This window comes from Pogoniulus pusillus, chromosome Z (genome assembly GCF_015220805.1).
Source record: "Pogoniulus pusillus isolate bPogPus1 chromosome Z, bPogPus1.pri, whole genome shotgun sequence".
In the NCBI taxonomy this organism is placed as follows: Eukaryota; Metazoa; Chordata; class Aves; order Piciformes; family Lybiidae; genus Pogoniulus; species Pogoniulus pusillus.
In genome coordinates, this window is record NC_087309.1 from 67,787,288 (window position 1) to 67,801,137 (window position 13,850).

A 13,850-nucleotide genomic window follows, 5' to 3' on the forward strand; every position below is an offset into this window, starting at 1 on the left:
ACAGCAGATAGAAATATTGTTTTGATTTTGCGATGGCTTGGCCTTCATGTGAGCCACGATCTTGTGTACAAATGGGGCCTGCTGAAGGGCTCTGATACCTTCCATGACAAAAGTCCTCTCTCGAATCAGCTGGTAATTGGCTGGATTCTTCAAGCCCAGTATATATAGCAAGTAGACACATTGTCTAGGAAAATCATAAATAGAATGAGGAAAAAGGCATGGAGTTCCCACCTTTACAAAGTTCCTGCTTTTGGAGAGTTCCTGCTTTTGCATGGCTCCCGTTTTTGCACCATTCTATGCAGTCCCACTCTTGCATAGTTTGTGGTCTTCCCACAAGTCTGCAAGTTCAGCAAGTCCTTAGGTCCATTTGACATAGAGCTGCCAGTGGCACAGAAACCTGGTTTCTCTCAGACCACATCACATCCTGACTTCCTTCTTGCTATCCTGAGCCAGGGAACATGGCAGCAGTTTGTTTCTTATACTGCACTGATAAGGCAGTGCTGCTCCACTATCTTTTGCCTCATGCAAGCTGTGTCTGAGACACTTTGACTTTGGCAGGTTTTATTTGCCTTGGACTTGCTGCATGGATCCGCAACATGGACATAGCTTGTCATTTCAGAGGTTGCCCCAGAGAAATTCACCAGGGATCATCACTAAATTCCCACCTCACCTCTGTGAGTAAAAAGCTGTTTTCCTGGGTTCTCTGGTCAGCCAGATTTATAAGTGGAGTAAAGTTCTCTTGTAGCTTAGCCTTTTCCATTTTCTGACTTTCCTAAATTATTAATTTGCCCCATAAGCATTCTTGCAAAGATTTCCTGACTGAATTAGAACCTATAACAAAACCTTACCTAATTCAGTATATAGTTTAGGGGCAGGACATTTTGGGAAAATAAAAATAATTCTATTTTTCTAATTCCTGCCTTGGCCAACTACTCCCCAACTAAACTACCTGGTGTTGTGGAGGCAGGAATTAATGTGTGGCCGAGTCGGGAATTTTATACAAAAATAGTTATTTTATTTTCCCAAAAACCCGCCCCAAAACTATATATACAAAGATTAATTTAGTTTAATTAGCAGATTGAGTTGCGTGAGAATTATCTACAGGGAAACCATCAATAATCTGACTATTTTGGAAGTCAGAAGCTGGAAAAGGCTTTAGCTATTAATTAATAGTGGTTTTCTTACTAATAAAGTTGAGCCAAAATAACTCACGATCAGGCTTCCTTGTGTGGTCTGCCTCTGTCGTTCCCTTTTCAGCAGTCGCAGGTGGATTGTTAGGCTCTTACAAAGGTGTCAATGGGGAAGCCGTTCTTTGAAGCTTTCTGTATTCAGCTTAGGTGAGCGACGGGGGGGGGGGGAGAAGTCTCAGGCAAGCACGAATGTCCAGTCATGGACAAAATCCAAGGCGGGAACCCACAAAGGTGGGAAGACCCCAATATTTTTACCCTCGCTAGACAAAGGGCAGAGTTGCCACACCTTAGGCGCAAAAGCGCACAGCCAATCCCTGCTCGATCCCAGTGCGGGCACTGCATGGGGCACTCCTCGTGCAGGCAGGACCCCTTTGCTCACCCCCTTCATGCCTGCGGGGCAGGTGAGGAGGGGGAACCAGGCGGCTTTCCCCCTCCCATTCAAGCCACAGAGAGAGAGGAATTTAGGGGTACACAGGACTTCCAGGACACCTGGGCTGCAGTGGTCATGTCTTGATGAAGTTCATTATGTCAAGGGATACAGATCAAGCAAAAAGTATTGTGAAGACACTAAACCTTAGGACAGTGAACAGTTGCTAAGGAACTGATAAACAGAAACTCCTACAAAACTACCCTCAGGGATAATGGAGCAGAAGAGAACAGGGAGATACTTAGAGATGGTTTTGTTCAAAAGAGCACAAGAGCTATTAATTGACATACACAAGAATTTGTGTACAAGACCGGTACTTTAGTTAAAAATAAAGCATAGTGGTGTGGTACTGGCTGGAGGCCAGATGCTTACCAAAGCGGCTGTATCACTCCCTTTCTTAGATGTACAGGGGAGACAGAACACAGAACAAGAGACCCGTGTGTCAATATAGGAGCAATTTCATAAGCCAAAAACAAAAACAAAGGCCACATGTGGAAGCAAAGGTATTACGATTATTCTCTACCTCTCATTAGCAGACAATGTCCAACCTCTTCCCAGGAATCAGGGCTTCAATACATGTAGTGGCTGTTCTAGAGGACAGATGCCATCAATTAATACCTTCCTAATTCCTTCTTTAACTTAGCTGATGTATCTCAGATGATGTGATATGGTATAGAATATTTCTTTGGTCAGTTTGGGTCAGATGGTCTAGCTGTGTCTGCTCCCATACATATATTATGTCTGTAGTTTGGGATTTTTTTTCCCCCATGAATTTATACACACTATAGTGACAAAAACTCTAAACATATTTATTTTTATTCCTCAACTGTATTCCAGTCATATTTTCTCTCTGATTTAGAATCTTTGACCTTTGATCATTTTGATATGTCCGAATAACATGATCTTGCTTTTATTTTTCAAGCTCTTTGCATTCTTTGACTGTAAGGGACAAGGTAGAAAGGAAATGTAGATATTCAAATAACAAGATGAGTGTATCACTGCTCCAGCTGTGTCTGATTTTGTCTTTTTCCGCAGATTCCCTCTCCTTCTGAGGATACATAGTGGAATAGGAGACAAAGTGAAAGAAATAAAGTAAATTCAACAATATGAAGGGTACCAAAAAGATGTTGCAGTTCTCCAGTGTCAAGCCTCCAAACTCCCTCATACCTGCAAACACTATATAGTGCAGACACTCCAAAGTACAACATGAACACAAATGGAAAAAACATTTGCATTTGCAAAAGTATTTGTCATGTTGCAAATAATGGAGAGCACAGAGACATACAGTTTAAAAATTGAAACATGGCAAAATAGAGTGAGGATGAAATGTAATCATAATTTTCTTTAGTTATTTTGGTTTAATCCGTAATTTTGCTTTAATGTGTGTTTTTTTTCAGTAGAGAGTAAAAAATAAAGCTGGTAAAGGAAGTAATTGAGAAAGTTCATTGTTGTAGATAAATCTCTGACATTACAGATGTTTAGAGAATACTGGTTTGAGTACAGAAAGAAAAGCAACACATAAAAATCTAGCTGCATGTTTTGTCTTTGAAAATGATCAAGAGTTTACCCTTCTGTTAATTGAAAGTCTTTTGATATCAGCTGGAATGACCAGCTAGCAGTGGAACAATTCTCTGGAGCAGGTTCTTGAGCTACATACAACAGATAAAAAGATAGCACAAAACAGTTTTACAAGCACCATCATATTGTTTAATTACCTATAATTTGGCTGAGATGACTTATGCCTTTTGTTTTTCATTGACACTGGAGCTGTGAGGAGAGGAAACATTTCTTCTACATGCTAAGTGAATCTTCAGTTTACTACAGTCTGTGCCTTGCCGCTTTACTCACACAAGGACATCTCTTTCATTCTACAGTCTGTTTGATTGCTGTGATGGTTTGGGTGTTCCTCGCCCCTCCACACTTTAGAAATCACCCAGACTAGACTCAGCCACCTCTGGGAATGTGAATGAAGCTTATTATTTACAGCTAGCACAATATACAAGCAGATATTTACAGTATATACAGTTATATAAAGAAATATAAAAACCAAAATATAATACAGAAACACAACTCCCCTCCCAGAAACCTGAGACCCCAGGAGGGGCCCTGCTCTCAACCACCCCTTCACCTTCTCCCTACCCCTCTCAACCTTACCCCAGCCCCAAGGAAGGCTAGAGGGTTAGGAAGCAAAGTGGATTAGTTCAAAATGGAGGGTGAGGTTAGAGATTAAGACGCAGCTCAGCCAGCAGTCTAAGTGAGAGTGGTTATCTATGTTTTTATTTCTTGTTCACAGTATCACAGTATCACATTATCAACAAGGTTGGAAGAGACCTCACAGATCATCAAGTCCAACCCTTTACCACAATTCTCAAGGCTAAACCATGGCACCAAGTGCCACGTCCAATCTTGCCTTGAACTGCCCCAGGGACGGCGACTCCACCACCTCCCTGGGTAGCCCATTCCAGTAGCCAACGACTCTCTCAGTGAAGAACTTTCTCCTCACCTCAAGCCTAGATTTCCCCTGACGTAGCTTGAGGCTACACATCTCAGCAAGTCTATGAGCAAAGTAGACATCACTACTGTTTTCTTTTCACAGCCTGTAATCATAGAATCATAGAATCAACCACCAAAACATTCTTGCTTGCTTCAATCTAGCACAATTGCATACACAAATGTCACTGGGGTAAATGGGTAAAACTAGGAGCCCAGCTGAACTGTATGTACATTAATGAACACTATGGGTAACAAACAAGAGGAGCTGGAAGCCATCACAGAAATGTGGTGGGATGATTCACACATTTGGAGTGCTGCAATAGATGGATACAGACTCTTCAGGAGAGACAGACAAGGGAGAGAAGTGGAGGACTGGCTCTATATATCTGGGATGCTCTGGGTGCCATGGGAGTAGAGATTAAGGATTATCAGGTTGAGTCCCTATGGGTAAGAATTAGGGCAAAGGTCAAAAAGGCTGACATCCTGGTCAGTCTGTTATAGACCACGCAACCAGGAAGAAAAGGTTGATTTACTATTCTTTAAGCAGGTCACCTTGTCATGGAGGGGTTTCTCTTATTCCTCCTCTGTTAGGGGGAGGTGAGAAATTAATTTGAGGTGGTATTATTTTTTTTATAAGATTATTTATTAAAATTAATATTTACACATTTGTACCACCCCCAACCACTATGTAATCAAGTTCGTTATGTGCAAGATTATGAAAACAGCTTGGGATATATTTACAGGGATTGGATTATTAAATGGAAATATCAAATTATCAACAACTATAGACAGAGAGAAAGATTCCCTTAGGCTTAATGCCTCTTAACAATATACTGTTTGCCCAGCAAGGGCTGAAACTGTATCTGCTCTAAAGGCAGAGGTAACTTATATTACAAAGGACTTAAAGCGTGCTTAAATGTGTTGCTCTTAAGTATTAATCATTAATCACCCTCCCGGGATTGTGTCACAGCGTGTGCCCAGTATTCGGGTCTTGGTGAAGCTGGAATCTGTCCCGGCTTGCAGGAGAATGATAAGTGTTCCCAATCTCTGGGGTAAACAGGATTTCTCTAACCTTCTCTCCTGGTGTGAAGTGGTCTCTGCCTTGGTGCTGCTGGTTCTGGATGCTGTGTGTGTCCAGGGATGATCAGCTGGCAGGATTTCCAGGTGCAGGAGAAGAATTTGTCAGTGCAGCTTTTAGCACACTCAGTCTCACAGCTAGCAGGCTGTGTTTGTAGGTTAGCAGACAGTCTGAAGTTCTGCTGGGCCTGGATCTTTCCAGGCTTACAGGACAGCTGGCAAGCAGGGTCTGTGCCCGGCTGCAGGGAGACTTGAGCTCCATAGACAAATGCAAGGATAACAAGCCAGTATGTATGGCTGCTTTAGGCTTAGGCAGGGGGCTCTCAGCTCCCCATATATGTATGAAATGCAGGCGTGCATGCGCTCTGCTTCTCAAAGGGTTCGCAGACAGCTTAACTGCGCCTTGAGATCAATGCAAGGGGGATGAGCCTCAGTAATGTTTGCAAGTGAGTCCTGACTCTGTGTCTAGGCCATGCAAGCAGGTCAGGGCAGCAGGGTGCTGCTATGTGGATCAGAGAGCTGAGCTTGAACTTCTGAATGCTCTGAATGCTCTGAACGCTCTGAACTTTCTGAACACGTGGTGCTCCTTTGCACCCCTCTTATAGACTCTGAGTTGAGATTCATGGCTCATTTTGCCATCTGAAGTGACCAATCAGGCTGGCAGTAAGCCAAACCTTACCTTAATAGGCAGTAGATGTTTGCCTGGACCCTCTCAATTAGGGGATCACCTGGGTGGACCCCAGGGGTACACGGACTAGGGGTGTGTGTGTTACACAACCTGTTTACTGCCATAGGTCCCTGGCAGAAAAACATGTCCAGGCATGTAGAGGCATAGAAGCCTCAGTTTTGGGGCTGCTGCCCCTCCACCACACACCTGCCCTTGTTCTTCTAGGTGACTTGAACCTGCCAGGTATCTGCTGGGACTTTAGCACTGCAGAGAAAAGGCAGTCTAGAAGATTCCTACAGTGTATGGAGGACAACTTCTTATGTCAGATGTTACATGAGCCTACCAGGGGTGCAGCCCTGCTTGACCTGCTGCTCACAAATAGAGAGGGGCTGTTGGGAGATGTGGTGATTGGAGGCTGCCTGGGGTCCAGTGATCATGAATCATAGAGTTTTCAATATATGATTAAACCAGGAGGGGCATCAACAAAACCTCCACACTAGACTTCTGAAGGGCAGACTTCAGCTTATTTAAAGAACTAACTTGGAAAGTTCCTTGGGAAACAGCCCTTAAAAACCAAGGGGTCCAGGAAGGTTGGACCTACTTAAAGAAAGAAATCCTAAAGGCACAGCAACAGGCTGTCCCAATGTGCCAGAAGATGAGCTGACAAGGGAGACAGCCAGACTAGATGGGCAAGGAGCTTCTAAAAGGATTAAGGGGAAAAAAAAAAAAAAAAAAAAAAAAAAAAAAAAAAAAGATGGTGTATCACCTTTGGAAAAAAAGAGGAGGTATCCCAGGAAGAGTTTCAGGATGTTTCTAGGTCTTGTATAGGAAAAATCAGAGTGGCAAAAGGCCATTCAGAACTTAGGCTGGCCACGGCTGTCAAGGAAAATAAAAAAATGTTTCTATAAGTATATTAATGGCAAAAAAAGGGGTAAGGACAACCTCTACTCCATATTAGATGGAGAAGGGAATATAGTAACAAAAGATGAGGAAAAGGCAGAGGTGCTTAACACCTTCATTGCCTTAATCTTCAATAGTGGGATAGGGGACTCCCTAGGAAAACTGGACTCCTGAACTGGCAGATGGAGTCAGGGACCAGTATAGTCCCCTTGTAATCAACAAGGAAGTAGCAAGGGACCTGCTGAGACACTTGGATCCTCACAAGTCCATAGGACCAGATGGCATCCATCCTAGGGTGCTGAGAGAGCAGGCAGATGAGCTGGCCAAGCCACTCTCCATCATCTATTAATAGTCCTGTTGATAATATATATATTTATTTTCTTTCAATATTTTCATCTCTTGCCACCCCCAACCACTGAACTTTAATATTAAATTGTTCTTTACACAATTATGAAGACATTATGGGAATATATATCTACAGAAAGTTATTAATAACTAGCAAACATTGAAACTATATACATAAAGAGAGTTTTCCCTGCAGCTTAATGCCACCTGGGGTCTTATACTATTTGCCCAGCAAAGCTGAGCTGAAAGCTGCTCTCTGCTTTATGGCAGAGGTAATAGAAATTACAGAGGCATCTACTCACAATTCATATTAATTATTAACCACCCTCTCAGGGCTGCATCAGCCTGTGCCTGGTGTCCAATTCTTCAGGGTCTCTGCCTGTGGACTTTGAGGCTGGAATCCTCCAGTTTCAGGGGAAATGGCAGTCTGAACTTATGGTGCTGGATCCTGCTGGCTGCTTTCTCCAGGGGTACGCAGGCAGGCTCTCCAGGTGCAGAGGCAGGGTTCCGTGCATTCTGAGCACGGGTCTAACATTGACTAAAGACAGGCAGAAAGCTGCAAGGAAGTATGCAGGCAGGCAAGCAACGTGGCAGAGCTGCAAGTAATGTGGGGAAGGCTGCACGTGAGCCTGTGTACTTCTATTTATTAAATATGGCTGAGAGTTAATTGTCTCATTGGCCACTGGAATGACCAATCAGCTTGGCAGTCAGCTAAACCTTACCATACTAGGCAAAACCCACAGGCCTGGACTCCAAATATGGGAACCACGTGGGCCTAGCACCAGGCAGGCACGAGCTGGGCATGTGGGGACTTACACAATCAGGTGTCCTGCACAACTGACTTTATGGCCCCAGTCTGTTGTGCCCTTTTGTGCTCGTTTACCCCTGGTGCAGGCAGAGAGACATGTTCAGGCAGAGCAGGCATAAATAAGCCTGCTTTTGAGCCTACAGGCCCTCCATGACCAAAGTCAGGCTTAGAGAGTGATAATGTGCTAGTTTGAAGCAAGCTAGAATGTTTTGGTAAAAGAACTAGATAATGGGCAGTGAAATGAAAACATGGTTGTGTCTCTTTGCACACAGTCATGCTGAGAACTCTGGGAAGAAGAAGTAAAACATTCTCCATTTTGTTTTTCATTCTGCCTTTGCCTTCAGACCTAGTCACATCTCATTAACCTTGCTCCCACTAACCTTGCTCCCTAACCTCTTGGCTGCACCTCTTTTCTTCCTGAGAACTGAGGTAAGGTTGAGAGGGCAAGGGGAGGTGTTGGGGTGGTTTGAGAGCCCCTCCTGGGGACTCAGGTTTCTGGGAGGGGAGTTGTGCTTCTGTATTGTTTATCCTTTGTATATTTCTGTATATAACTGTATATATTGTAAATAGCTGCCTGTATATTTGCTGCTGTAAAATAAATAGCTTCATTTATATTCCCAGAGGCCGTCTGAGTTAGCTGGGGCAAATTCAAAAGTGTGGGGGGGCGGGTTAATGCCCAAACCATCACAGATAATGATTGGTGCCACATCCAGTTGGCAGCCAGTCACTAGTGGTGCTCCCCACGGATCAGTGCTAGGCCCAGTGCTGTTCAATATCTTTATTGATTATCTGAATGAGGGGATTGAGTCCTGCATCAGTAAATTTGCAGATGATACCAAGCTAGGAGAAGGTGTTGATCTATTGGAAGGTAGGAGAGCCCTGCAGAGGGACCTAGACAAGCTGGATGGGTGGGCAGTGGCCAATGGGATGAGATGTAATGAGGCCAAGTGCCAGAGAAGAGCAACAAAGCTGGTGAGGGGCCTGGAACACAAACCCTTTGAGGAGACACTGAGGGAGTTGGGGTTGTTTAGCCTGGAGAAGAGGAGGCTCAGGGATGACCTCATTGCTGGGAGGTTGTAGCCAGGTGGGAGTTGGCCTCTTCTCCCAGGCAACCAGCAATAGAACAAGGGGACACAGTCTCAAGTTGTGCCAGGGGAAGTATAGGCTTGATGTTAGGAGGAAGTTCTTCACAGAGAGAGTGATTTGCCATTGGAATGGGCTGCCCAGGTAGGTGGTGGTGTCACCCTCCCTGGAGGTGTTCAAGAAAAGACTGGATGAGGCACTAAGTGCCATGGTCTAGTTGACTGGCTAGGGCTGGGTGCTATGTTGATCTTGGAGGTCTCTTCCAACCTGGTTGATTCTATGATTCTGTGATTTAAAAAATTTCATAACAGAAAAGCTTTTAAAAGTTCATGACAATGAGTTTTAATATGACTAACTGAAAAAAATAATACAAAAAGCAGGCAACATGGCCATAGTGTGGTGAGAGAGGAAAAGGAAAGGATTTTTTCACTATGTTTTGACAGTATAGAATAGAAAGTAAAAGGTGGGAAATGTGGAGGGAAGCTAGTGAGAGAAAAACAAAGGAAAGCACACATTACCAACGCAGCGTGCCACAATCAGCCGATTGTCTGCCTTACCTTCTTAGTAGAGTAGGCAGATAATTGGCTTTAAGACTGTGCATTAAGGTCTGTAAAGTCCCAATCAGGTGAACTACTTTTCTCAGCCATGTATAACTCTAGCATTACTTTTTTGATGAAGCTATAGCTAAAGAGATTGATTAATTAACAGTGGAAACGGATAATCTTCAAATGGGAAATGCAGAAGAGAATTTGCTTTCTTATTAGCTTGCAGCATGTCTTATTTGGGTCTTCTACTGTTCATTTAAAGTCCTACCCTTTCATATACTTGGAATTAGGTCAAGCAAGTATTCTCTTTCCATATCTTTAATAAAAGTGAGAAAAATCAAGTGACTGAAGAATAGAAGCTTGAAAATAGGACAGCCCAATCTTAGACCTAGTGTCAAAAATTAGCCTAGATTCAGAGATGCTCTTTTAGCACCTGTCCAAACTTCTGCATATTAGAACTATCTCGAGTGACTTATACGGGCAAGTAATGAAATTAACAAAAAATGCTACATATTTTCACAGGTGTAGATAAATGTCTTCACAGAAAGATGGTCTATGAAATTCTGAAACTCTGAATGTGCTTAAGAGACAGAATGCTGGGTTTGATTTGGGAAAAAGGTTCATACAAACAAACACTTTCAAAGTGACTCTGGCAGATGCATGGTGGTCTGAATTACAGCTACAGAAATCTATTGTTGAGAGCCTAGCCTGATCTCCATGACCTGAGAGCAGAACAGCTCTTCACCTCATTCTGTTTCATAATTTTCTTATACTGCAAAGACTGGTGACCACTTTTCAGACCTTCAACATTCTCATCGCTTTTATCTATTGACTCTGCTATGAGCATGTCACTGTTCTTGTCTGCATTACAGCTTTGGGGCAGGATGTTCATTTGCACATGGAGGTATCCTGCAGATTCTAAAACAGTCATGTATTCTTCAGAAAGCCTCAGGAAAACTATGAATCTGCAGTACAACCTGCTTAAGCTTAAACTCTACTTAAGCTTAAACACAACACGTTTTACATAATCTTGAAGTATTATCAAAACATTTTATTCATCATATTTTACAGCAGAATTTCAGTTTCCAAAGTATGCAGATCTAAATCTTAGGCTTTTCACACACTATTTTTTCCCCTCATTTTTTATAGAAGGATAGAAGTCAATATTTTTATTTGTGTTTTTTTTAAGCCAGTTTATTTTGAAAGATGTTAAAGAAAAATAAAATACCTCTTCAATGCTTAATTTTTTAAAAAAATTCATTCTATGAATAAGATGTGAAATTACAGAAGTTACATTAATAAGTTTAAGATGAATTTCTGAAATCCACAAATCAATGTTTTTTCCCACAACAAGAAAAACAAAACGTGGTGGTTTGGTGTTATCTGACCCTCCACTCTTATGAATCAGCCAAGACTCAGCCAAGCTGGAAATTAGAATGGAGCTTTATATTTATAGTTTAGCACAACATACATGCAGCTATTTACAATATATACAGCTACATACAGAAATATAGAAGTTATAAAGGTAATACAGAAACAAAACAGCCCTCCCAGAAACCAGTCCACAGGAGGTGCTCTCAACCACTTTCCATCTCCTTTCCACCCCTTTACCTTATCCCAGACTTTGCCTTAAATTTAAGGTGAGTTTGGAGAATTGCACAGGGTATTAGGTAGCAGAAGGATTAGTTATACAGACAGCAGGTTAGAGAGAGAGAAGTGCATGCAGCCAGAGCCAGAGAGCAACTCCGTTATCTATGTTTACGTTCCTCTTTTTATACATCTCATCAAGCCTATGAGTGAAGTAGACATCACCATTGTTTCCTTTTCATAGAATCATAGAATCAACCAGGTTGGAAGAGACCTCCAAGATCAACATAGCACCCAGCCCTAGCCAATCAACTAGACCATGGCACTTAGTGCCTCATCCAGTCTTTTCTTGAACACCTCCAGGGAGGGTGACACCACCACCTACCTGGGCAGCCCATTCCAATGGCAAATCACTCTCTCTGTGAAGAACTTCCTCCTAACATCAAGCCTATACTTCCCCTGGCACAACTTGAGACTGTGTCCCCTTGTTCTATTGCTGGTTGCCTGGGAGAAGAGGCCAACCCCACCTGGCTACAGTGCCCTTTCAGGTAGTAGTAGACAGTAATAAGATCACCCCTGAGCCTCCTCTTCTCCAGGCTAAACAACCCCAACTCCCTCAGCCTCTCCTCATAGGGTTTGTGTTCCAGGCCCTTCACCAGCTTTGTTGCCCTTCTCTGGACATGTTCCAGCACCTCAACATCTCTCTTGAATTGAGGGGCCCAGAACTGGACACAGGACTCAAGGTGTGGCCTTACCAGTGCTGAGTACAGAGGAAGAATAACCTCCCTTGTCATACTGGCCACACTGCTCCTGATGCAGGCCAGGATGCCATTGGCTCTCTTGGCCACCTGGGCACACTGCTGGCTCATCTTTAGCTTACTATCTATCAGTACCCCCAGGTCCCTTTCTTCCTGGCTGCTCTCCAGGCACTCTGTCCCCAGCCTGTAGTGCTGCATGGGGTTGTTGTGGCCAAAGTGCATTATCCAGCACTTGGCCTTGTTAAATCTCATCCCATTGGCCTCTGCCCACCCATTCAGCCCATCCAGGTCCCTCTGCAGAGCTCTCCTACCTTCCAACAGATCAACGCCTACTCCTAGCTTGGTGTCATCTGCAAACTTACTGATGCTGGACTCAATCCCCTCGTCCAGGTCGTCAATAAAGATATTGAACAGGACTGGGCCCAGCACTGATCCATGGGGAACACCACTAGTGACTGGCTGCCAACTGGATGTGGAACCATTCACCACCACTCTCTGGGCTCTGCCATCCAGCCAGTTCTTGATCCAGCACAGAGTGAATCTGTCCAAACCATGAGCTGCCAGCTTGGCTAGGAGCTTCTTGTGGCAGACAGTGTCAAAGGCTTTACTGAAGTCCAAGCAATTAAAAATTATTTGTACAATTTAGGAGAATACATAGCACAATATCTACAAGATTACCTCTTTCTTAATATGTCATACAAATAAAATTAGTGGCTAGATTTTAATTATAATTCAGGGATATTTCTGGGCCTGAAGAATTTTATTGTAAAATAATATGCAATATTTATAACTTCCTAGGAAAAATAATATATAAATATTGCACTATGTTATAATCATTCTTCTCCTAGATCATATGTTACATCATCACCATTCTGGAAAAAAAAAAATCTAAAACTTCTCTCAAATTTACAGAGAAAGGATTTTTAGTAAAAAAGAGAAAAAAAGAAAAATCCCAGCGACAACTAGGAACATCCAAGGACCAAAACATCAAGAAGGAAATGTCTTCAGGGAGTGACAAAGGTTATAACTTCTGCACAGTTTTAAAGTAGTCCTTTATCAAGAAATTTTGCAAGCATAAGACATTATCTTCAACTGCACACTTTTTAGAATATGAAAAGTGTCCTTCATAGCTGCAGGCTGTGGGAATTAGAACAGTACACAAAGCATGTGAAAGCCATCATTAGCAAATGAGAGTTTATTATGTGACTCAGCAGATTTTTACAACAACCAGTTGTTACTACAAATTGTTAGGAGCATCTATATTTTTCACCACACTGCTAAACTGCAGTGATCGCAAAGAGGAAATTCATCAGTAAATAGAGCTGAAGGAAAATCACAGGTAGTGATTTTGCACTTATTTATTTCTTTTGTATGTTTCTCTTACTGGATCCACAAAAGCTTCAGAAAGACAATGGATCAATACACCTTTAGAAAGTTATGAAGGTTTTGGGGTTTTTTTGGGTGGTATTTTTGGGGAGTTTTTGGTTGACTGGGTTGGGTTTTGTGATTTCTGTGGTTTGTTGTTTTTTTTTCACCCCAGCTTAATCCAGGCAAGAGACAGCTGAGAGGAGACCTTTTAAGTGTCTAAAACATCTGAAGGGTGTTTAGCAGGAGCACAGAGCTTTTGGTGAAACCCAGTGATAGGACTTCTGGTGATATCCAGTGGTAGGATGAGGGGCAGTGGATGTAAACTCAGTCACAGAAAATTCCACCTCAGCATGAGAAAAAACATTTTCACTGTGAGAGTGACAAGGCATTGCAACAGGCTGCCCAAAGAAATTGTGAATTTTACTCTAGGGATGCTCGAAACTGACCTGAATGTGTTCCTGCAAGATCCACCCTAAGTGATCCTGCTTTGAAGAGGAGTGGACTTGATGGTTTCTGGAGGTCCCTTCCAACCTGAAGCATGCTATGATTCTATGATTGTATGATTCTCTCTTAGAAAACTACTCAGCACCAGAGCAACCTGT